General features: G+C 42.8%; 1 protein-coding gene across 2 annotated transcripts in view; it reads right to left on the minus strand.

Annotated features, from left to right (window-relative positions):
* ADRA1B (adrenoceptor alpha 1B) overlaps window positions 1-26,035 on the minus strand; it is a 460,716-nt gene that overhangs the window by 82,492 nt on the left and 352,189 nt on the right. The gene's annotated exons all lie outside the window — the stretch shown is intronic.

The following is a 26,035-nucleotide window of genomic DNA, read 5'->3' on the forward strand; positions in this document are numbered from 1 at the left end:
CTCTGTGGGGTATAACGTATTACATGGAATTTGAACTGCATGATCTCTCTAAAATGTGAAAACTTCTCTATCCCCCCAAAACATCTGGTAGTGAAGGTTTCAGATAAGGGATTGTGGCCCTCCAGTTGTTTGTTTCTCTAACCTGAAAATATACCCTAGTGGGGCAGGACCTTGTTTGTTTTATTTAACACTAGATCCCCAGGCCTAGACCAGAGACAGGCACATAATAAGCACTTGGTATATGTGAGTGGGGCCACTGAGGGGATGTCTCCCTGTGGGCCACCATGGCCTGGCTCTGGTGAGGGGGGTCTGGCAGATCAGCAAGGACTGCTTTGGCTGACTGGCCTCTTCCAGGGGTAAGCAGCTTCCTATTCTGGCCATGTGAGGGGTGAGCCTGAGGCCCTGAAACCAGGTCTGTCTCAGAGCTTGGCTCTAAGAGTGGTCAGGTTTACTTGGGGTGGTCCAGAGTGGACAGGGACATCCAGAGAGGCCTTTCCGATCTAGTTCCCTGTGGCATCTTAAACTCCCTGGTGGTAGATTCAAAGCCTGTGAGGCTATTTGAAATGGGAGAGAAGGCTGCAAGTCCCCACACTGTTTCTTGATCCACCAGCATAGCTCCACATTTCTGGACTGGTATTGCCAAATGGCTTTTGATGATTGATCCTGAATGCCTCTCTTTCCAGCATTCTCAGACAGTACCAGTTCCTGTATTCCTTAGCAGGTGCCTGGGAAATATTTATTGAATGATTGAATGGAGGAATGAATTAAAGAAAGAGTGATTTGCATCTTTACTGATATTTGAATTTCTCCCTTTTTCCTGGCTTGGTGAAAACTCCCAATCTTTACCTCTGAGATGCTGGAATGTGTATCTTGTGCCCCACTTTGTTTTGCAATAATCTCATTCTTAGCTTCCAGGTTCTGGCTGCCACTTGGAGACCCTCCATCTAGGCTGCACCCTCATCATCTTCATCTTCATTAAACATTGCATGATCACTTCCTGTGATCCAGGCACTATACTTAAGCTCATAATCTTATTTTATTCCCTCTTTTCATAGAGGTGAAGTACCTTACCCAAGGTCACATAGCTAGCAGAGCTGGGATTCTAACCTCAGCCTGGCCAGTCCTTCTGACACCTTTTCTACCTAGCCTGGACCTGTGAGAACATCTCTGTTTTCCTCCTTTGAGATGTCCCCACAAATCACTAGATACTCTAAACTCTTTGTTCAACTTGCTGAGCCCTGAAGCTCAAGATGGACCCTTGGATGCCTGGTACTAACCCCTCAGGTCATGGAAGACACATGTATTACCAGAATGGAGTTCTATGTCTTTGTGGTTAATGTGTCGAGCTCTGGAACCCCACAGAGGTTGTTTTGGGCCCAGCTCTAATAGTCCATACCTCAAAGAATATAAGCTCTAGGATATCATGACGGTATCAATAACACGTGTTTGATTGATCTGATTGAATAATCAAATTCAATAAATACTCGTGAAGGGCACAGTGATTGGCGTGTCAGTGACTGGCACAAACCAAGTGTCTTCAAATGGCTATTATTTTTGTTTACCATGAGAGGCCCAATTTTAAATCTGAGCATCGATAACTAAAGCTATTGACAAGTGCAGGTGACTCCTATTCTACAGTCCTGGTAGAAACCTAAAGTGATTCTCTCCCACCAAAATCTCTATGTCACTGACTAGTCTAGAGTTTTCACTCAATTCTGGCTTCCCTGACACAACTTCACCCTCATCTCACATATAGTCGGGCCTGGCCTACAATGAAGGACTGACGGGGCAAAGCTGCAGGAGGGTGTTGTGAAAATTCTCAGCAATGAATCACGGAAGCTTTGCCTAAGGGCTAAAAGCACAGTTAATTTATTTGGTGCTTTTCTGCCTCAACGTCATCCAGATCCTGCAGGATCCTTAGCTTGGGAACATTAACTCAACTTTAGCGCCTCCTCTTCCTGTTGTGTGAGCCACCTTCCTACCTGGTTTCCTCTCTCACCTCAACAAACTTGCTGATGTGGAATGTATTTTATGCTGAGGTGTCAGCCCTTGAGAGGTTGGGTCTTCATGAATATAATTCAAGGTGGCAGAAGTTGAGCAGGGAAAGTGTAGCATGTGCAATTTTCAAGCCACGTCTGTACTTAATTCTGTGTCATTTTATTTATTTTTTTCATCAGAAAAATCATCTTGGAGTTTATTGATTAAATGAGCTGTGCAAGCAAAAACACAGTGTGAACCACAAAGCAGCGTAGAGCTCTAAGAGGTTATTGAAATCAGTATCATTGAGTTTGTGTGTGTAGCAGAGAGCTCTGTTGAGATGACATTTGCATTTATTTGCTTTTATTCAGGAGAAGGATTGAGAAGAACATCTGAGACCCACTGAATGCAATCCCCATCCTCGATGGTGGGAAGGTGTAGTCTATTTTGGATTCACCGAGGATGGGTATACTTAGAAGGTCAGGTACAGAGTGAGTCGTTACATGATCCAAGGAGGCCTTTTAAAGCTGAGAATTACTGAAGGTGACTGGGGAAGAAAGTATCTTCAAGACAGGTGTGTCAATATATCTCCCATTCCACGGGCTTGCCTTACAATGACATTGACATTCCTCCATTGAGACGTGGTGGTCTTTGTTTCTTTTCCTTGAAATGGATAGTCCTTTGTAACTACCTTGATCAATAGAATGTAGTGAAAGTAATGCCACATGATTTCTTAGGTTAGAAGATAATATAGCTTCTTCTTGGCTCTTGGAAACCAGTTGCCATGTTGTAAAGAAGCCCAAGCCATAGAGAGGCCAGGCATAGGAGGTGCCTCAGTCAATCTCCCCCAGTTAGGTCCTCAGCCAACAGCCAGCATCAACTGGAACTGAGGAGTGAATGAGCCCTAAGATAAGTGTAACCTCCAGACTGAGTTTCCTAGCTGAGGCCATAAATAAGCCATTCCTATTTTGTCCTGACTGAATTCCTGACCCTAGAAACCATTAAAGGTAATAAACTACTATTATTGTTTTAAGCCACCAAGGTTTTTTTTTTTCTTTATCTTTTTATGGCCACACCTGTGGCATAAGGAAGTTCCTGGGGTAGGATTGAATTGGAGCTGCAGTTGCCAGCCTATGCCAGTCATAGCAACACCAGATCCGAGTTGCATCTGCGACCTACACCGCAGTTCATGGCAACACCAGATCCTTAACCCACTGAGCAAGGCCAGGAATTGAACCTGCATCCTCACAGACACTATGTTGGATTCTTAACCTGCTGAGAAACAATGGGAACTCCCTAAGCCACTAAGTTTTGAGGTGATTTATTATGCAGCAATAGATGACTAATTTAATAGATGATGATTTAGAATAAGAGGAGCAGGACAAGAACCCTCATCCTTAAAGAGCCTTGGCTGATATTGCAAGGAGGCTGGAAGTTCTGAAATTGCAAAAGAATGGAAGTTAATAACTTTTGAAAGTGCTTGGCCTGGGAGAGGGCATGAGATGCAACAAAGTCAAGAGCTTCTTGGATAGGGTGTATCTCTGTGGGAGAGATATGAAGATGATTGAAGCCACTGAGTTTGAAACTTAACCCTCAAGGCTTCCCCACGTGATTCTTGTCCACAGTCAAGACTGGAAGGAGCCTGCTTCCATTCCTCTGGATACTAGAGGCTGGTAGCATATTTCAGCCTCTCAGGACATCTAGAGGATTCTATGCCAAAGCCTACTTATTTGCCATTGGCTATTTCTCTTGGATATTGTAGGAGATGAAGCTCCCTAAAACTCATGGGCAATCATTAAGTGCTAGACTGAAGATATAAGAATCTTCAGGAAATCAAGGCTGGAGTTTATGTTAGTAGAGGTTCTTGGTTGCAAGCAACAGACAATTAATTATTCTAGATGATATTTAAGAGAAAATAAAATAATTGACAGATTTGGATAGTTTTCAAAGTCCCTGGGAAGCTAGTGATTAAGGGCTAAATCACATGTCAGGCACAGTTGCCACAGCACTTGGAACCTGGCTGTGGCTACTTCTCCATAAGGATGGAACTCCCTTGTCTCTACTTTGTCACTAGCTCCTGATTTCAAGTCCAGGAATAGATGTATCTGATTGGTGGAGCCATGGTCATGTGCAACCTCCTACTGTAAGGGAAAATGGGAAATCAAGGCTCTGGAGCTTCATCTTTGTGTAGTGGGGATCCTCCAACCAAATAGGAAGAGACTTCATGTACCGGATGACAAAGAATTGCAAATGTCCATGACTGGGTTGCTAATGTGGGTACATTACTCTGTAAATATGTGTTTGTAGGGGAGGGGGAACACAGACCCTGGGGAAATTTCTGGGAAGAATATTAAATTTAGAAAATATGGTGTGCTGATTATTTTCTGCTTATTCTCAGCACCCTGTTTACCTTCCCAGGATCTGCTCTGCATTACAGGGCTTGGACCATGCAGACCTCAGACTCCATGCCCCCTTGGTAGGTTCAGCCAAGGGGAAGGACTAGGAGGAAGCTGAAAGGTTGGGGGAAATGAGATGGTGTGTTCTTTCTGTTAGCTTTGGGAGTGACTGCATCTCTGACAATTCTTTCAGCCACAATAGCTCAGTACCATCCTGGGAGAGCCCTCCCTGTTGGTCCTCATATAGATCCAGTGGCCTCTCCTTGTAGTTCCATCCCCCTTTTTGGCACTCTTAGTGGTGCAGTCCTAAGTGCATTCCCGCACTTAAATAATAGCATATTCTCATTTCTGTTCCAACCCTCGAGGTAGTAGCTGCTTTCTCCATTTTCCCAGTCTCTAGCTTACCTCAACTTTCCCTTTGTGTTCTTTTAGCATTTCCAGCACTTTGTAGTAATTCTCTGGATTAAATCCTCTGATTTGAAATATTAATATGCTTGCTATTTCCTGACTGGACTCTGACTACTACACTTGGTAATTTGTTCAGAACAATAGGACTTATAGTTATAACATGGTTCTCAATTCTAAAGAGGTTTCATGTTTGGAGTGCTCCCATTTCTTCCCTATTCTACCTGGTAAACTCATATATCCTGTTCAAAACTTTGGGTATTAATCCTCCAGAAGTCTTTTTTTTTGTCTTTTTAGGGCCACATTGACAGCATATGGAAGGTTCCAGGCTAGGGGTCTAATTGGAGCTGTAGCTGCTGGCCTGTGCCACAGCCGCGACAATGCCAGATCCAAGCCATGTCTATGACCTACACCACAGCTCACGGCAATGCCCACTGAACGAGCCCAAGGATTGAACCTGAAACCTCATGGTTCCTAGTCGGATTTGTTTCCTCTGCACCATGACTGGAACTCCCAGAAGTCTTCTTGATATTACCCCTGCACTCTGCCCCTCAAAGCCCCAAGGTGCTAACTACAGTACCACACACCGCAGGGAGGTATTCGACAGTAGTGTTTGTTGATGTTCACAGTGACAGTCATGAAGGTTAGAAGTGTGTTGTACAGTAGCTTTTGTTAGGCAGGTATGCTGATCTTTGAGTCTGGAATTCTAGTTCAGATTCTATTAGTGGCTAGCTCTGCAACCTTGGAAGTCAGTTGACTTCTCGGGGCTGCAGTGTCCTCTCCTGAAAAATGAGTAGGTTCAATCAGGAGGGTGATTTCCAAACTTCTAAAAAAAGTTTTGAGTAATACTACATGGAAACCCAACATAGAAATCAGAAATAGACAACCTGGTTGAAGTCAGGATGGGCATTCATTCTGGAGTTCTATGAACTCCAGTGTTTCCCTAGCCCTAAACCCTTGGTGGCAGCTTCACTATTCCTCTAGGGCACCACAGAGCAAAGTTATAAATCTGCACTAGATCAGCTTTTCTATATATTTCAGTTTTACATATACAGGCACGATGAGTAGATGATCCAATTAAATAGCAAGTCCATGCATTGCTCAAAGGATAATCTGTCCATGACCTTACTCAACCAACAGACTTAGAAACTTGGGTGCAATTGGCTAATGGTGACCTGCTGTATAGCACAGGGAACTCTACCCAGTATTCTGTGATAATCTAAATGGGAAAAGAATCTGAAAAAGAATGGATGTATGTATATGTATAACTGAATCACTTTGTCGTACAGCAGAAATTATCATACGTTGTTAATCTATTAAATCTCAATAAAACTTTTAAAAATGAAAAAAAAGAGAGAAAGAAATCTGGGTGCAAATATTCCCTGTACTATGTCAAATAAGACATGTATATTTTTGCCAACTGGATAACCACATCGTAATCAATAGCAGATAAAATGGAATTCTGGGGAGATATTTGAATAAGCATAGTCGAGTAGTCCAAGTCTTTACACCATAAACCTATAAGATCATTGTAATAGCTTTGAATACTGAGGCTGAGTTACCCTATAACCAACATTTCCTCCTGAAATTAACCATATCTGTGTTGGTTCACCTTTTCCAATTCCGTATGTTGCCTGACTAATTGGCTCCAGTGAGCTGTGGTGGGTGTTCACCATTAACACAGCTTGATACAACAGGAAATCATCTTTGTACCTATTCACAGAAGAGCCAATTGATTGAGTAAAGTTCAAGTGCACTGAATTGAGCTTTCCTTAAGGAGGGAAGAAACATAGGAGCATGGTGCAAAATAGAAGTGGAGAGTGTTTTTGAATAAGGCTGGGACCTATGGGGAGTTGTTACTAAGGAGAAGACATTTTGACCATTAGAATTAACATGTGTTCTCTATTCACGCAATTTTTCAGTATTATCCTCATCATTATTATAGCCAGTAATAGTTTCTTCAAAGGCACTGAGTATTTACTATGTGCCAGGCATAATGCTCATCATATCTAACCCCCACAATCATCCTACCCTTATTTTTTACAGAAGAGGAAACTGAGGTTCAAGGAAGTTCTGTTACTCACTTTTTTTTGCATCCACTAACTAACAAGTAACTGAATTGAGAGTCAAATTTGTATCTGTTTAATTATGAGACCATGCTCAAAACCATGCCATCCTACTCCTTCCCACTCCCAGGACCTTGCAATGCATCATTTCTGCATGATGATGTCAGTCTGTCCTCCCACTCATGGATAATCAAAGGCCTGTGAGGTCCCTATGGGGGAACTTCTGGTGACATCCTCAGCTGGAAGCAGCTTCAGGCGGCTGCCTTCTCCCATGGCTGGGTCTGTTGGCCACTACTGAGCTGTCACATGGCTTGGGAGACCTGCTGAATCAAGACTGAGACCAATTAGCATAGGAAAGCTGCCAACTCATCCTACAAGCCCCGAGCCTCATCTCCTTCCTGGTGAGAACTTCCTACTGGCAATGATCTTCCCCTGCCATGGGGGATTTTCTAGGATAATAAATCTCTCTTCAGTGGCTGTAATACGTCAATTAATGAGCTGAAAAGGCAGAAATGAAAAAGAAGGTGGAAGGGCATAGAGGCCAGGTAATGTGGCCAAGGATTAGAGAGAAGGGCCAGTCATTTAATTGAGAGTATGGGTCCCGTGAAAAGGGATACCTTGTTTAAAGGGTAATGGGAGAGACCACATTAGCTCATGATCTCTGAAATCATCACCATCCAAAAGAGCCTTAAAAGAGCCCTGGACTTCAGTTTTAATCCCCCAATAATCCTGACGTATCATGATTTTTGGAGGAAATATTTTCCTTTTCTGTTATAGAGCATGGAGGCTAAAAGTGTAGGCCCTGGAGTCGACATGCTTAAACTTTGAATCTAATCTCCATGGCTTACCAACTGATTCTGAAAAATTATTTAATCTCTCCAAGACTTATTTTCCTCAACTGTAGAATCAGATAACAATATTCATCTCACAGGGTTGCCACAAGACAAATATGGGACATAATGCTTATAGGCTACCAAGCATAGTGACTGGCACATGGTAAGCATTCTTTAACTTGGGATGTTTTGGGCTGCAAGTAATTGAACCTCCACCTCAAAGTGGATCTAAAAAGGGAAGTATTCAATAGCTCACATAACTGAAAGTTCAGGGAGAGAATGTCTTCAGGGTTAGTTAAATTAGTTCTCCAGTGAGGTAACCAAGAACCTGGCTCTTTCCATATTCCTATTTGTGATCCTGAGTTCCTGGTTCAATTTTTAGGCTGGTATCAGGATGGCTGACTTACTTCCGGACACCATATCTAGATGTGTCACTGTGCTGGAGAAGAAGTTTGTCTCTCCTATGATTCTCTACTTGAAGCAAAGAAGTTTTTGTTGTTTTAAATCTCACCAGCAAACTTCTGCATATTTCTCATTGTCCAGAATTGGGTCACACGCCAGATCTGACCAATTACTCGTGAGAAGTATTTAATCAATGGAACTCACCCTGGCGTTGAAGAGTACAGTTAACTTCCCCTAAGGCTATATGGAGGGAGGTGCCTGAAGAAAATTGAAGTTCTGTCAGGAAAGAAGAAGGGAGCTATGGATGCTGGCTAGGCATCTAACTAAAGTCTCTACAATCAATAGGTTTTACTATTGTTTTTTATCATTACTCTTTTTATCACCAGTTTCTGCTTCAGATTGCTTGTTCTCCCAGTCTCTTCCTATCCTGACAATCATGAGTCTGATCTTATTCAGCATTCTCAGCATGTGCTGGGCTAAGTTTGGCCCCTGCCTCTTCTAATGAGAGGGCAACTGCAACGTATCATTTCTATTTCCAACTTTCATTTTCTTCTCAGAAGTACTGCAAGCCAAACACTCCAGGTGTGCAGAGTTACTCAGAACCAGCCAAAGGAAAGGAAATTGATTTCAAGATCCCAGCAGTTGTCTCTCACAACGGTGACTTGTGTAACTGACCTGATGATACAGTTGATTATGTGCTAAAGTGTCTGACTTTTTATACATTAGGAATATATCTGGGGATCCTTGCTCACCCAAGATAGCGAGTCTACCTCAAATAGTGTTCAGGATTGAAGGGCAGTGGATTAAACATTTCTAGCTCCCCTGTGTTTTGTGGTCACATATGGCATGGCTAACACTTTTTTTTTTTAAAAGAAGGATTACTGTGGATGGTTGATAAAAAAAAAACCACTCTCATTTTGGAGAAACAACTCAAAACATATGCCATTTGAGGGCTGGGAAAATATTCTTCAGTTACATGGGACGACCAATTTCTTTTTAGCTCCCCCACCATGAAATATAGCTTAGTTTCACATGCATAATTGAATTGATTTTTTTCTTTTGAATTTATCCTTGGCTTTTGGCCACAATGAAGGTTGCTTGCTGAGCAGATGGCATAGACAACTTTTCCTGTCTGTTGTAAGTGGTCAGTTCAATCAATAATCATAACTCCTCAGCTGCTGGTCGATTAGTTTGAGTCAACCAGAAAGTGATGTGTTTGGTTCCGAGGGTAGACAGGGTCTATCACCTCATAGTTTAGATAACATTCTTCCTCCAAGAGTCAGGAAAAATGTTGCTCTCTGATGTCATAAACTCCCAGGAAAATGGCAGAAATTCAGCATCCTAGCAGTGTTCTCAATGATCAGCCTGGAAGTCTCCAGAATCTGGCTGGATCAATTATGATTCATTGAATAAGATGTTCATCACCCTCTTCTTAGAAATAAATTCCCCCCCTTTTTTTTTCATCAGAGAATCATGAACCCTTAGAGCTGGAAGTGACTTTGGAGGTTATGAGTTTAACTGTTTGTGCAACAAAGTCCATGGGGTGGGCCTAATTTGTCTTTGCTGCAGCGACTCTGACATAAGGGATTCAGTCTGTATGAAGTCCCCATAGGCCTTCTAGGAGAGCCGGTGAAGAACTATGTTGGAGCTGACTGTGTTCTCTAAGGCTAAAATTCATGAACCAAGATGGGGAATAGTGTTGTCCCTAAATCCTTGAATTGAACTAACTCCATGTTTGAGTTCAGTTTTATCTATCTATCTATCTATCTATCTATCTATTATCTATTTGTATTTTTTTTTTAGGGTCTCATCCATGGCATATGGAACTTCCTAGTCTAGGGATCTAATCAGAGTTGTGGCCGCTGGCCTACGCCACAGTTACAGCCACACAGAATCTGACCTGTGTCTCCCAACTACACCACAGGTCATGGAGACGCCAGATCCTTAACCCACTGAGCGAGGTCAGGGATCAAACCCGAGTCCTCATGGATGCTAGTCGGGCTTGTTACCACTGAGCCATGATGGAAACTCCCTTGAGTCCAGTTTTTAGATAGCCTGTCAAAGAAGGGGGTAATTTTGCTACACTTTTTTGCATCTTGCCCTCAATCCTGGTCCCAAAGAAACCACTCCCAGATTCCCAGAAGAGAAGGCATGGTCAGAAACTGTATGTGTGAATCAAATAAAGGAATCAGAACACCAGGGTGCAAGACCCTGAGACAGCAAGGAAACTCTCTTTGGGGGTCTGATGAGAGTTTAATGTTATGATTCTGGGAGTAGTAGAAGCATGTCAAGAGCCAGGTCAAACTGGGAGACAGGAGAAGGAGCAATGAGCTAGGTATCATTTGACTGGATGAGCCATGCTGCCCAGGACTTGGCCCAAGGGAAGCAGTAAGCATGGTGACCTGGACAGCCTGGACCCAGCAGTTGTACAAAAGAACCTCAGTGAACACTAAGGTGGTGGTCATGTGAACTGATCCATTCCCCTGTTTCCCTCTCCTATGACCTCACATCTCAGGAAAATTGGTTGACCTTCATTCATTCCAGCCACGGTGGCTTGACATTGTCAGTTTGGAGATCGTGTTAATATTCCTCTCAAACTCTCTTTCATGCTAGTTAGTGTTGGGCTCTGCTGATTGCAATTAAATTACCTGGTTACAGGGTCTCTTTATGAATTAGCCAATTGCAAAATGGACAGACATGTAAGGAGTGAGTTTGGCCTTTTAGGGGGCTTGAGCCTTGAAGCTACTAGTTCATCACTGTCCTGCCACTTGAACACTGCCAAGCACAGCTTTGCACTCAGGCTATTGGGCAATGGAAACATGTCAGTAGTGAATGCCTAATGCTTCGCTGCAGGAGAAAATCACAGATGGTTAGCTGTCATGATACTTATCCCTGTCAAAAATCATTGCACTCTTTCTTGCCTCAATATGACCTGTGCCAACAGACAGAGGGCTCTGGGAGGCAGCTCAGCTGGACTAGCTTAGCTCAGACTCTAGCTAGCTGTACGATCCTGAGCATGTCACTCTACCTCTCTCTGCAGTCAGTTTACTCACCTATAAAAGAGTGAAATAACACAGAGCAACCCAACATATAATATTAAGAACAGCAGAATTGCTTTGATTACCAGGAAAACGCTAGTGGGCCAGGTGGAGGCAGTGGTTGGAAATCTGCCCAGTCAGTTGTTACTGTTACCTCATCCTTTGGTTCTTTGGGTACTTCTGGGGAACTCTAGTGGTCTGAGAAACACAGTTTGATAACCACAGAGCTTGGTGATCTCTAAGGACACTCCAGTCTATGATTTAATCAATTTTAATTTCTTTATAAAACAGCCACATTTCCCTTTTCTCCAGCCCTTCTGTAACCATAACCCTCAATACTCCATGTACACATGCCTTCTCTATGCAAAAAGGGAAAAAGAGAATGGGCTGTTTATGTTTAGTTCTTGCTAATTTGATCTTCTGTATTTCTAAGATCACTGATAAGACCTAAGAAAACACTAATAACTCCAGTAGAATATCCTCTTGCAGGTGGGAAGCTTGAGCCCTCTCCAGACCACTTTTGGCCACTGCTCAGGCTTTCCAGGGCCCTGTGGCCCTGAAGCAGAATTACAGAAGTTCTGGGAGTCCCTAGACCATAGGCCCATGTTTGGACATCCTAAGGATAAACTACAACTCTGAGAGCATCATGAGCCATTCATATTGATTTATAATATTGATATTTAAAGGTGTACCAGAGATACCAGAATTGCTATTCGCCCATACTCCTTTCCCAAAGAATATTCACTTCCTTCTAACATACCCTTTGAATCTTGTTAAAGGGGTGCTGAAGGGTGCATGTATGTCTTCAATGATCCTCTCTGCTCCCCACTGCCTACTGGCCAATGCTGATTTGTCTAGGAGTAGACACTTGACTCAAATATAACCAATTAGTTCCTTTCTGCTGGGACACAGAGCCCCTGCTACTTAATGCTGATGGACATGAGCCACATGAAAACATTGCTATGGGATAGCTACAACGTCGGGCCATGAGCAATAGTGGAAACCAGCATGCCAAGAAGAGAACATAGTAGACACAGGAAGTGAAGGTAGAGGTCAGAGAACACAAGGAAGCAGAGAGGGGATGGTGGTGGGAGCTTTCTGATACAGTTCCTGTTCCACAGGCCTTTTATTTATTTATTTATTTTTGTCTTTTTTGCTATTTCTTGGGCCGCTCCCACGGCATATGGAGGTTCCCAGGCTAGGGGTCCAATCAGAGCTGTAGCCACCTGTCTATGCCAGAGCCACAGCAACGCAGGATCTGAGCCGCGTCTGCAACCTACACTGCAGCTCACGGCAACGCCGGATCGTTAACCCACCGAGCAAGGGCAGGGACCAAACCTGCAACCTCATGGTTCCTAGTCGGATTCATTAACCACTGCGCCACGACGGGAACTCCCCACAGGGCTTTTAATCCTTCCACACTTAGCTTTCTTTAGAGACCCTTGGATCCTTCCTTCCTTTCAGAACGATCCCTGGAATCTTTTGTCTTTTTGTTTTCTATTCTTGGCATATAGCCCAGACAACTGTTAAGAGAAGCATAGGCTCTTAGTACCCATCGGGACCAGGACGAACCGCAACTCATGGTTCTAGTCGGATTCGTTAACCACTGCGCCACGACGGGAACTCAGGAAATCTTTAATTAAGACGAAAGACTTAATGAAACAAATCATGGCACCATCTATCCTGAAAGGGCTCATTTATCTCTTTATTCACTCAACTGATATTTACTTAACTGAAATGTGCCATTGCTGGGGATACTAGCAAGAGGGATGCAGCAATGAATAAATACTTAGGGGTTCAAAATTCGTTCAAGTTTGGAACAGTTGAAGGGTCTGGCTCAGTGAGAAGAGAGCATGATGGCTGTCATCCTTTATTTGAAGGGAAGTTTTTATTATTATTTTTTTAATAGTTATTTACGCAATACATTTTTCTGCTAAACAGCATGGTGATGCAGTTACACATACATGTACACATTCTATTTTCACACATTATCATGCTCCATCATAAGTGACTAGACACAGTTCCCAGTGCTACACAGCAGGATCTCATTGCTAATCCATTCCAAAGGCAATAGTCTGCATCTATTAACACCAAGCTTCCCATCCACCCCACTCCCTCCCCTTCCCCCTTGGCAACCACAAGTCTGTTCTGCAAGCCCATGAGTTTCTTTTCTGTGGAAAGGTTCATTGGTGCTGCATATTAGATTCCATATATAAGCAATATCATATGGTATTTGTCTTTCTCTTCCTGACATACTTCACTCAGGATGAGAGTGTCTAGTTCCATTCATGTTGCTGCAAATGGCATTGTTTTGTTCTTTTTTATGGCTGAGTAGTATTCTATTGTGTATATATACAACCTCTTCCTAATCCAATTGTCTGTTGATGGACATTTGGGTTGTTCCCATGTCTTGGCTGTTGTGAATAGAGCTGCAATGAACATGCGGGTGCATGTGTCTTTTTCAAGGAAAGTTTTGTCTGGATATATGCCCAAGAGTGGGATTGCTGGGTCATATGGTAGTTCTATGCATAGATTTCTAAGGTACCTCCATACTGATCTCCATAGTGGTTGTACCAGCTTACATTCCCACTGACAGTGCAGGAGGATTCTGAAGGGAAGTTATAGGAACAGGAATTAGACTTGTTTTGTTAGCCCCAGAGGGCATAAGAATGGTGGGCAGAAATAAGAAGGGGGTACACTGGGACTCGAACTAGGAGAGAGCTCTCCAGCAGTTTGGCAATGTCTACAGATAGAAAGTTGAGTTCCTCCCACCAAGGAGCCAAATGAATAGTTTTCAGGATAGCTGCAAACATCAGATGAAGGTTTAGATGAGATGACCTCTAAAATTCTGCCCCAAAGCTCTAGGTTCTAATTTTACTTTGGACTTTTATGGTCTGTGTGATTTTAGGCAAGTTATTTAACTTCTATGGGGCTGTTTTCTCATCTGTAAGATGTGGTTGTGAGAAATAAATTATGAGGCACTTAGTAAGGACCTGGTACAGAGAAGAACTCAGTAAGTGAGTGCTTTCTTGATTCTTTGCTACAGGTGAGGCTTTTCTTTTCATGAAATGATGCTTTCTCAACCGCTGCTGTCACTTCAGGGATATTATTTGCTTTAAGCAGTTGTAGTCCATGAAGATAATATAGCTTATGTCTTAGTCTCCTTGCTTAGCATTGGGCTGTGCACAAAGAAGGGCCTTAATAAATATTAGTAGATGTGATTTAATATGGCGTCTTAGCTAACAGCCCTCATGGCACAGTTTACATAAGAATGCAAGCCCTCTCTAGCTTTAAAATTAAATAGTCACAAATAGATGCAGTATACACACATAATTCTATGCTCAGATATGCATTCATGCACGCACACAGATGGCACCTAAGCAAATGCACATGGCATGCAGACAAGCGTGGCCATGCACACCCACTTGCAGACTTTCACTTCCCCCTCCCTGTAATCAAGAAGATGGAGGAAGAATCCGCCTGTAGGATGAGTCACAGAGGCAGTCGGGATAAAGGGCAGGATTCAGCATCCCTGGGGAATCTTTATTTATAGCACTGGCTGCTAGGAAGGGGGCTGAAATCATTCCTAAGGAGCTTCAGTTGATGGAGAGTGATAAGATAACCAAGAGATGTCATTCCCACCATCACGCTCTCTTAGAAGCAGACGCCTGTTGCTGCCTGAGCCCAGTGAAGTGCTGTGTCACTCCAGGGCTGTGGTCCATGGGGAGGGGTTGCTGACTGCATTCTAGCCGGTCCATCGGCAGCTGCTGGGCCCCTTTCCCTGGTGTGCAATCTCTATGCTAATCCGAGCAAATCCTCCCAGCTCCAAACAAACAGAAACCTTTGGGCCTGCAGAGGCCACTGATCACAGAGGATACTGTTTAGATTAAAATGATACAGTCTAATCCACTGGCCCAATGGTCCTACCTCCGTCAACGGTGTGGTTCCTGTAATGAGCAGAGTAAGTGGCAATGCAACACCAGGCTCAACCTGCCCTCCCAAGGGCCAGGGCTGGGTAGAAAGAAGTTAGCTCTTTGCTGGGCTTTGAGGGACACTGGCCAAGTCTGGAAGGAGAGGTGGGCAGTGAGGTATTTAACTGAAGACTCTGGGTCTCATCTCCTGTTGTACTTGAGTCACCCAGAATACTGTTTGATATAGAGGCAGTACCTAGAATACCTTAGCTGACAACTGGACACATGCATGACCTCTTTAATTCTCTAGTATATGAGGATGCCAGTTAATGGTTCTTAGGTAAGATGCATGCTAGAGAGAAAAGAACATTTTCAAGAAGGCCAGGAAGACCAGAGCGCTAATCCTGCCTCTTCTCCTAGAAGACTTTGGGTAGTTCACGCCTCAGTTTGCTGATCTATGAAATGGGAACTCACTGATACCTACTATGTTTGTGGGGCTGTGTTAAGGATTACAGATGATACTTCACTCTGTTATGTGCTACCTAAGAGATATATGCTACTATCATCCAATAACACTTTAGTTGAATTAAGTGGCCAGATTGCACCTGACAGGGAACAGGGGATAGCCCCCTCCCCAAGACTGTCTGGGACTGTTTGTTCTACTGGTCCCTTACTTTTGAGCCCTTCTGAGTGGCCTGGAACCCTGCTCTGAGTGTAGTTCTCCTCTTAGCTCTCATGGTTCTCAGTTGGCTCAGGTGTGAGCCTAGACTTAGCTGAGGTGGGAGATCCCTTGAACTGGATACTTGCCATTTAGTGAGACCCTGTGTCCTGCTCTCACATGCTCTTCCTCTTGGCTCTTAACCTTCACTTTGGCTCCTGGCCCTGAATGTGGCATAGGTAAGAGCTGCTGCTTATCTTTGAACCCTTAATTCAAGTGGGTCATTCCGGGCTTGCTGGTCCTGACCATCTGGACATGTCAGGGTTGCCTGATGCTGATCTGGTGACTGGTCTTGCCAGTTCCCTCCTCTGACTCTCAGATCTAGTTCAGCCCTGGAGTCCTGACAGGACCAAGCTGAAGAGCTCTGAACCTGTTCTAGGATACAGAGCACCTAGCTTGAGCCAGCACTTGAGCCTTGAAGTTTTTTCTGGGAGGAAGTCAGAGGGCAAGGGAGAGTAGAAAGTGACTCTGGGGAGAAAATGAAGAATGAAGAAGTAGAGGACAGTCACTTTGTGATATAATACCCATCCTTATCCTCAGGATGAATAATGGTCATTCCAGCTACCATTAAAACACCACTTCTTAGACTGAAAGAATAACAGAGTGGTCACTAAAAGCTTAAGGTTTTAGACCTGAGCTTGAAACCTGGCTCTGTCACTAGCTAGTTCAGACATGTTGCACTGTCTTTCTGAGCTTCAGGTTTCTTAGTTGTACAATGCTGTCAGGAACAGTACCTTCCTCCTAGGGCTGTTGGGAGCATTAAATGAGATGATGGATGGAAAGCACTTGGCACAGTTCCTAGCACACAGTAGGCAGTCTATAAAATGGTGAGTATGATGACAAATTTGTTCTTTGATCCCTGCACTGGTGGCTACTCAGGGTTGTCAGGAGTATCTGATACGATAGTGAATTTGGAAGTGTTTAGGAGCCTGGAGAGTATGATGTCAATACAGAGCATTGAAATAATTATTTCATTTCTTAGTTTTTGAAATCTGCTAACTGATGTGCTGTTGGACGTGGATTGGGCACCTGGCACAGAGAGGGAATAAAGGACACTCCCAGACTAGCTCATGTATGACATTTTGGTCTGGTGCAATGGGATGGAAGCAGCTTTGACAGGGTCTTCCTATAGTCCCAGGGCCATCTGGGGCCACCAACATCACCCAGTCCTTCCAGCTTAGCAGAGTGTGTTGTAAGTGGGGAAGGCACCTTGGACCAGGAGTTAAAGCTTTATTTGCGAACCATTCCCAGAGTCTATGGCTCTGAGGCTGTCTGGGACTAATGGAGCCAAGGAAGAGGTGACAAGGGACCAGGCAACAAGCCCTGATTTATGACCTGAGGCTCTAATTCCAGAAGCCGCATCATCAGTTCCTTTGGGAAAGAGCCTTAGGCAGATGAATGGCCCTTCCAGCTGCAGGACTGAGTCCCAGGCCTGCTCCCATGGGCAATTGCTTTTTACGCATGCCTTAGGGAGAAGAAAACATGGACAGCAAATTCTGGGACTGTGTCAGGATGGAACCTGCCCTCCTATTGGCCAGGAGAACACAAGCACTAGGCCCCTAACTGTGGCAAGGGGTGGTAGAGTTCATGGCAAGATGATCCTACTGTCAGCTGGGCAAAATGGAGTGCATAAGAAGAGAAAAGTGATTATTTTGTATCCCAGGCTCATTGTAGAAACCCTATAGACATTGCAGGGGTTGATTCTGCTCAGCCTTGTTTCAATTCTTCCCCAGCATCCCAGCTGACATAGGGTCATTTTAATACAATCATGCCCTTGTATGGCCATGCCTTTCATAGGTGGTAGGTGTTACAAAAGGTCACCGTCAATTTCTCCACTAAGTTCCATTACCAGAGGTTCCCTTCTCTTATCCTTGCATCACTATGGTTCAGGCTCTAAGAACAGGAGTGAGGAGAATTTTGTCCTACCAAACATCCATGAGGCTAGGAAGTCCTATGTGACTTCATTAGTGCTGAGGAGACACAAATGTTATCTGGGATCAAGCCTCCGAGTCTTATCCAGTTCAATAAGTGCTCATTTCTTTTCAGCAGAATAAAAATATCCTATAAAAAAAGACACTGTTTGAAGAAAGAGGCTTGCACTGAGGTAAGAGCATTTCTGTGCTAAGAGCATTGTGGAGGGTGGGTAAGTTCAAACACATACCCCTATTGAAGGTGATGGACATTTTAGACCCTTGCCAAACTAACCTGTGGACTCTGCTCCCCCAAGCAAGTCCAGAGTCCTTGTGTCCCTGTGTGATCCAGGAAAGTGGCTTAATTTAGTCTATAGGCCATAAAATTGGACATCTTCACGTTTGCTTCTAGGTCATCAAAAAGTTTCCAGAGTGCCTCTGTTGAAAGACGTCAGAGAAGAGCTAACATGGACTTCATGCAGTGTACTGTACACAGTCCAGCGATGCCCTTCGATGACAGGGGAGGATGAGTCACCACCGGCTTCGGGGATTGAGAAGAAATGTCAGTGCAGTCATGAATAATAGGTGCTGTACTAACACCTAAGAAGGTTAAGGGCAGGAATTAGTTGGCAAGGAAGAAAACAGTATGTGGGGGAGGCCAGCTACCATCCTACAGAACTTCTGTAGCTCACTGCCATCTGATTGGATAGCCAAGGAAAAAAGGGATTCTCTTTCATATTAAAGGAAAAAATATTGGTGTGTTGGAGAGAAGGGTCCTTTTTCAAGGGTGGAGAGGTGGACTTGATGGCTTCTAGAAGCCACTTCATTATGGCCAGGAGAGCTAGCAGGCAGAAATTGATGAGTTTAAGCACTTTTCTAAGCATTTTGGGTGCCTCAAAAGGACATTCTGCAAAAAAGGCATAGCCCAAACTTGGCTATATCCAGGTAGACCTTAACATGAAGAAGTGCTATGGACCCTAACAGGAAGAAGTACTAGGATGTGTTTCAGTCCTCACAATTAAGAAAGTAAGTGGTTCAGAAGACAGTCCCTACCCTCTGCATAAGAAACAGGAGGTGAAGTTAAAGAGCTGGGGATAGTATTTCTACAGACCTTTTCTTTTTATATAATTATTTTTATTTTTTTCCATTATAGCTGGTTTACAGTGTTCTGTCAATTTTCTGCTGTACAGCATGGTGATGCAGTTACACATACATGTACACATTCTATTTTCACACATTATCATGCTCCATCATAAGTGACTAGACACAGTTCCCAGTGCTACACAGCAGGATCTCATTGCTAATCCATTCCAGAGGCAATAGTCTGCATCTATTAACACCAAGCTTCCCATCCACCCCACTCCCTCCCACAGGTCTGTTCTGCAAGCCCATGAGTTTCTTTTCTGTGGAAAGGTTCATTGGTGCTGCATATTAGATTCCATATATAAGCAATATCATATGGTATTTGTCTTTCTCTTCCTGACTTACTTCACTCAGGATGAGAGTGTCTAGTTCCATTCATGTTGCTGCAAATGGCATTGTTTTGTTCTTTTTTATGGCTGAGTAGTATTCTATTGTGTATATATACAACCTCTTCCTAATCCAATTGTCTGTTGATGGACATTTGGGTTGTTCCCATGTCTTGGCTGTTGTGAATAGAGCTGCAATGAACATGCGGGTGCATGTGTCTTTTTCAAGGAAAGTTTTGTCTGGATATATGCCCAAGAGTGGGATTGCTGGGTCATATGGTAGTTCTATGTATAGATTTCTAAGGTACCTCCATACTGTTTTCCATAGTAGTTGTACCAGCTTACATTCCCACCAACAGTGCAGGAGGGTTCCCTTTTCTCCACACCCCTTCCGGTATTTGTTATTTGTGGACTTATTAATGATGGCCATTCTGACTGGTGTGAGGTGGTACCTCATGGTAGTTTTGATTTGCATTTCTCTAATAATCAGGGATGTTGAGCATTTTTTCATGTGCTTGTTGGCCATCCATTTATCTTCCTTGGAGAAATGTCTATACAGGTCTTTTGCCCATTTTTTCAACTGGGTTGTTGGCTTTTTTGCTGTTGAGTTGGATAACTTGTTTGTATATTTTAGAGATTAAGCCCTTGTCAGTTGCATCATTTGAAATTATATTCTCCCATTCTGTAAGTTGTCTTTGTGTTTTCTTTTCGGTTTCCTTTGCTGGGCAAAATCTTGTCAGTTTGACTATGTCCCATTGGTTTACTTTTGCTTTTTTTAAATTTTTTATTTTCCCACTGTACAGCAAGGGGGTCAGGTTATCCTTACATGTATACATTACAATTACAGTTTTTCCCCCACCCTTTCTTCTGTTGCAACATGAGTATCTAGACATAGTTCTCAATGCTATTCAGCAGGATACTTTTGCTTTTATTTCTGTTGCTTTGGGAGACCAACCTGAGAAAAAATTTGTAAAGTTGATGTCAGAGAATGTCTTGCCTATGTTCTCTTCTAGGCGTTTGATGGTGTCTTGTCTTACATTAAGTCTTTCAGCCATTTTGAGTTTATTTTTGTGCAGGGTGTGAAGGTGTGTTCCAGTTTCACTGATATGAATGAAACTGTCCAGGTTTCCCAGCACCAATTGCTGAAAAGACTGTCTTTTTCCCATTTTATGTTCTTGCCTCCTTTGTTAAAGATTAATTGACCATAGATGTCTGGGTTTATTTCTGGGTTCTCTACTCTGTTTTATTGGTCTGTATGTCTGTTTTCATACCAGTACCACGCTATCTTGATTACTGTGGCTTTGTAATATTGCCTGAAGTCTGGAAAGTTATGCCTCCTGCTTGGTTTTTGTTCCTCAGAATTCCTGGGAATTCTGGGTCTTTTGTGGTTCCATATAAATTTTTGGATTGTTTGTTGTAGTTCTGTGAAAAATGTCATGAGTAATATGATAGGGATTGCATTGTATCTGTAGATTGCTTTGGGTAGTATGGCCAGTTTTACAATATTGATTTTTCCAACCAGGAGCATGGAATAGCTTTCCATTTCTTTATATCTCCTTTAATTTCCTTGATTAATGTTTTATAATTCTCAGCACATAAGTCTTTCATACACACCTTCTGATCAAATGCTTTTCTGGTAACTGACTCTGGGGGAACCAGCCAAGTATGAACATCAAGAAAAATGACCAAATGCCTCACCATCTGAGAGTAATGCAGTTGCTTGTTAGCCTAACCAGAAAAATCTCGGTGAGGGCGGGTTCAGAGGCCTGTAGACTAAGAGGACTGTATACTGCAGACTGTCCAGTGTAATGGATGTTGCTGTACCATCAAACTGAGTATGTTTAGATTGGGGGTTTATGGGCCAGGGTAAGAACATTAACAACAACAGAGCCCATCACACACTGGGTTCTCTAGAAGCAGGTGTGGAGACAAGGTTTCGTGTTAGGGATCAACACCTGTGGAAAGGAGAGGATGCAGGATTGGGCAGTGGGAGAAGTGGAACTGTGATGCTTGTTTGTGGTGTTCTGCCACAGTGGCTCCGAGAAACCCAGCCTTTATCAATTAGTGGACATGAGCTGCCAGGGAAGGGCACAGTCTTACACTAGATAGCTCTCTGCAGTTGAAATAGCCCTGCTTGAGAGGACAGTATTCACAGCCGCAGGTATGGCGAGTCTTTCCTTGAAAGGAGGTATAAGCAATACTTCTTTGTGTCCTCCACAAAATCCAAATATTGAACCTAGAGAAGATCCTCTTGATGATGTGATAGTCCAGAAACAGCCTATGAGAACCCCAAGCTATCTCTTGACCAAGGCAGTTGGACAAAGCAACTGAAATGCCCATGATGGTATTGAGAGCAGAACAGAGCAAGAAGTCAGGGTTTGGATTCAGATAGACATGAATTCAAAGTCCACAGTAATACTTACTAGCTGTGTAACTCTGGGCAATTAATAAACTTTGCTTAGCTCCATGGCCTACTCCATAAAATGGGGATAATAATATGTGCTTGTCCTGTGGCTCCGTGACCTCAGATCCATGCCTTTTACTCCCTCCTCTGTTCTGTGTTGCAGGGAGCTGATCTCTGTAAGCTGTTGTTTCCATACTTCTGGGTCAGCTGGCTTCTGGCTGGGTTGGGCCAATGGTGGGAGATCTGGGGGCAAGAAGAAGGGGCTAGCCAGGGCATTTCTCCTCTTCCCATCAAGTTCAGGTGGTATCTCCTGCAGCAGCTCTTTGTTCACAGAGGGGAGCTGGTATCAACACTATCACACTTTAAGGGCACAGTTTATAGGTTTTAACAATGTTAATGAGCTAGTGCCTTAATTAGGATTATTTTAGTTGACTCACCATCATTCATGTAGAGAATGGGATATGTCATGGAATTTTTATTAGGATGTGGAAAAGCAGACTTTGAAGTATGTCTAGGCTTCTTGAACTGCAGGGGTCCCAGTGAGTAATTAAATTAGTGGGAAGAAGGTTGAAGGGTGTCAACTGGTTGCAGAGGAGGGGACCCTATAGCAGGGGCATTTAAATAGTTTTTGACATCAAAGTTGCTAGCATCACAACTCTGCAAAGGATTAAGGCCTCAAAGATGTTTGGAATTGGCACTCGAAGCCTGTCAAAATAGAGCTTTAACTCACTTTTATTATCCTCTTCCTTGAATCTTGTAGGTTGAATGGTGGCCCCCCAAAGACATGCCCAAGTTCTAACCAAAAGTGTCTATACATGTGTCCTTATTTGGAAATGAGATCTTTGAAGATGCTAATTAAGTTAAGGATCTCGAGGTGAGAGCATCCTGGATTTAGAGCAAGCCCTAAATCCATATGACTTTTTCAGAGAAGAGAGAGGATCGAGGCACATAGATACAGGGAAGATGGCCACATGGAGATAGAAACTGGGGCTATGCTGCCACAAGCCAAGAAATGCAGGAGCCACCAGAAGCTGGAAAAGGCAAGGTTGGCTCTAGGCTATCCCCTAGAGCCTCTGGAGGGAGTATGGTTCTTTTGACACTTTGATTTCAGACTTCTGGCCTCCAGAACTGTGACAGAATACATTTTGGTTATTCCAAGCCACTCACTTTGTGGTAGTTTGTCCAGGCAGCCCTAGGAAATGAATACAGACCCCAACTTTCAGCTGTATAGTGTAAGTAAGCTATTTCCTGAAAGCACATCTCTTTAGTGACCTCAGGTCTTTGATCACGTTGCATTGGACACACATAATTTATATATATTGCATGCACATTTAACTGTTGATTTGGCAAAAAATAAAAGACAGATTCATTGATAGAGAGAGGTAGAAAGTAAGAGTGAACTAACAGTTAAGTTACTGGGGACAGCTCTTCTCCTTTCCACACAGTAAGTGCCACCCTGGAGGATGCAGGAGGTGAGGTGATGACTGGTTCTCTCCTGTCCTGTGCACCTCACACTATGTGTGACCTCAGCATTTAAGAATTCATATTTTTCTTATAACATAGCACCTCAAGATCCATCTGATGCTCAACTGAAGCCAAAAGCAATTGATTTCAGGACTAGAGGAAATACTGGCTCTACTGGATTTCTTGAGAGATGGTATGTCATTCTTCAACATGGTCTCTGATAAAGGATTTTCAAAGGATTTTGAATATCACCTAGTCATGATGTGTTTAGCTTTATGCATTGATTTTAATAACCCAAAAGTTAATAAGATTTGATTTCTCTGAATTCGCTTTGCTTAGAATTTCCTAGCATGCTTCAACATAACACCTTTTAAAAAAAAATTCTCCCTGCATCGCCTGTGTTGAATTTCCAGTTTTTTTTTTTTCAAATTTCCACATTTTCCTCCATCTCCCCAATGCATCTTTACTTATAGGAACTTGTGCACATATCAGCCTCCTTTACAGGAGTTCCTTGAGATTGGAGGCTGCATATCTTTGAATTCCCTAGAGGTGAAATGGATGAAACTATATGTATGTATATAAATATTTATATATTTATATTTATGTATGTGGTATTTATGTATATATGTATATATGAACAGATGGATAGACTGATGAGTTTCCCAGATTTCAGAGAAAAATCAAATGAGAACTAATAGCCAAAGCAAAGAGAGCCTATTTACACTGACTCATGTGAGGCTTGATACACAAATTAGGACTCAGATAGACAGATGACTTTGTACCCTAGCATACAGCTGGTTGACTTATGCTAAGGCCAGACACTGGGAACCCCTTTAAACCACTGGTGCTGAGATGTGTCTGTATTACAACTGCTTCTTAAAGAACGCTTCCCTGCACCTCCCAGTCTAAACGAGTCCGTCTCCTCTGTCATATGCTATCATAGCATCCTTTTTTTCCCCTTCGTACAACTGTCATAGTTTGAAGCTGTATTTATACTTTTTGACTTTTTGATTAATATCTTTTATACTCTACTGGATGACTTTACACTCATGAAAGGTAGGATTCACATCTGTTTTATTAACCCCGATGACTTTGTATCTAGCCAATGCCTGACATATAGTCCTATTGCTCCAAACGTCTGCTAGTAAGTGACTGTGTATGATGTATCAGACACTGTTCACAAGTGCTTTGCACAAATCATCTTTCATCTTTATAGCAACTCTATGAGCAGGAACCATTATGATTTCCATCTTATAGATGAGGAAACTGAGATACAGCAAAGCTAACTTGCCCAAAATCTTATGGCTAGGAAGTGGTAGAGTTGAGATTTAAACCCAGCACGCTCATCCCAAAGTCAGGAGTAGCCACTAAACATTTGTTGGATAAATGAATGAACCATGATAAACATTAATGTGTATGGTGGGACTGTGGGCTCAAAATTAGGAGGATATATATAACTTTTGGGCTAACCTCCTAGAACCTACAGAAATGTCTCCTATGGCTACTTGGAGAATTAGTCTTCATATCCTTCTGAAATACTTCTGGTAATAGGGACTCACAACATTTCCCTTATTTTGTCTTTTTACGGCTGCACCTGCAGCATATGGAAGTTCCTAGGCTAGGGGTGGAACGGGAGCTGCAGCTACCAGCCTGCACCACCACAGCCTCAGCAACACCAGATATAAGCCACATCTTAAATCTATGCTACAACTTGCAGTAACTTTGGATCCTTAACCCGCTGAGCAAGGCCGGGGATCAAATCTGCATCCTCGTGGACACTATGTCAGATTCTTAACCCGCTAAGCCCCAATAGGAACTTCTTACTAACTGTTCTAAATGGGCAACTATAACTACTGAGATGCTCTTCTTACACAAAACTGAAATTCACTTCTTCCACAAAGAAGAAATTCACTTCACTTCCAAATTCTAACTATTGAGATGCTCTTCTTCCACAAAGCTGAAATTCACTTCCATGGAACTTCTACCTGTGGATACTTGTTCTGCCTTCAGTAGTTTAGAAGAATTTTAGTCTCTTCCACATACCTCTAATAAGACTTTCCAATTAAATGACAGCTTGCGTCCCAGCAATAGGTCCAATCTCTGGTCAAACCATCGTGTATTGGCATCCCTATTAAACTGTGGTGTCCATGTTGGATACAAGGCTTTCCAGGAAGGCTAAGTCCGGGCGGGGGGGGATATTTATCTCTGTATTCCTGGAGACTGATGTGCTGCTGCTTACTGAATTAAAGTCAAGTGATTTTATAGTGGTGATAAAAATCCCTTTATTTTATAATTGAAAAGTTACAAAATACTTTTGCATGCTTATTTTCAGTTGATTTTTCTCTACAATATGGCATTTGAGCTGTGTTAACTTTTTGATTAGGGGTTCAAAGATCTTAGAGCTATATTAGAGATACTCTGAGGTCCAGAGAGATTAAGTGGCTTGCTTAGGGCCAAACTAGTAATAAAATTAAGATTCCTTCTAAAATTGTGCTTTCTGGAATCCATGACCTTCTTACCATGATCTCCCATAAACCTGTTTATTTCCCCACCTCTGGTTCTTTTCAATATGTTAACTGTGATCAAAATTGTACTGGCAATGAACCCCCTGTAATTGGAGGTGTACAAACTGATAATTAGATGACTTTGGGGCAGGGATGTTGTACCTACAGCTACAGTTGAGACATCTAATGAATATTGGTCTAAATGATATTTTCAGGTAATGTAATGCCCAATCTTACATTTCTATGCCACTCAGAGATTGCACAGGCATCAAGGAGAATCTTAGATGTAAAGTTTTGAAGAGTTCTACCAACCAAATAATTTCTGAATACAGCAACTTTGCTTCTTACTCCCTATAGGAGCCAAGATCATCATCCTTCAAGACTGAAACACTGCCAGAAACAGAAAACTTTTCAACACTGATTATCAACTCCTTGTGGGACTTTCCAAGACCATTTGTCTAATCCTACTCATTTTTCATACCCCCCTCAACTTCTATCCACTCTGAATAGTCTTTCTCAATCCTTTGAATGAGAGTGA

The sequence above is a fragment of the Sus scrofa genome, chromosome 16 (genome assembly GCF_000003025.6).
Source record: "Sus scrofa isolate TJ Tabasco breed Duroc chromosome 16, Sscrofa11.1, whole genome shotgun sequence".
Taxonomy (NCBI): Eukaryota; Metazoa; Chordata; class Mammalia; order Artiodactyla; family Suidae; genus Sus; species Sus scrofa.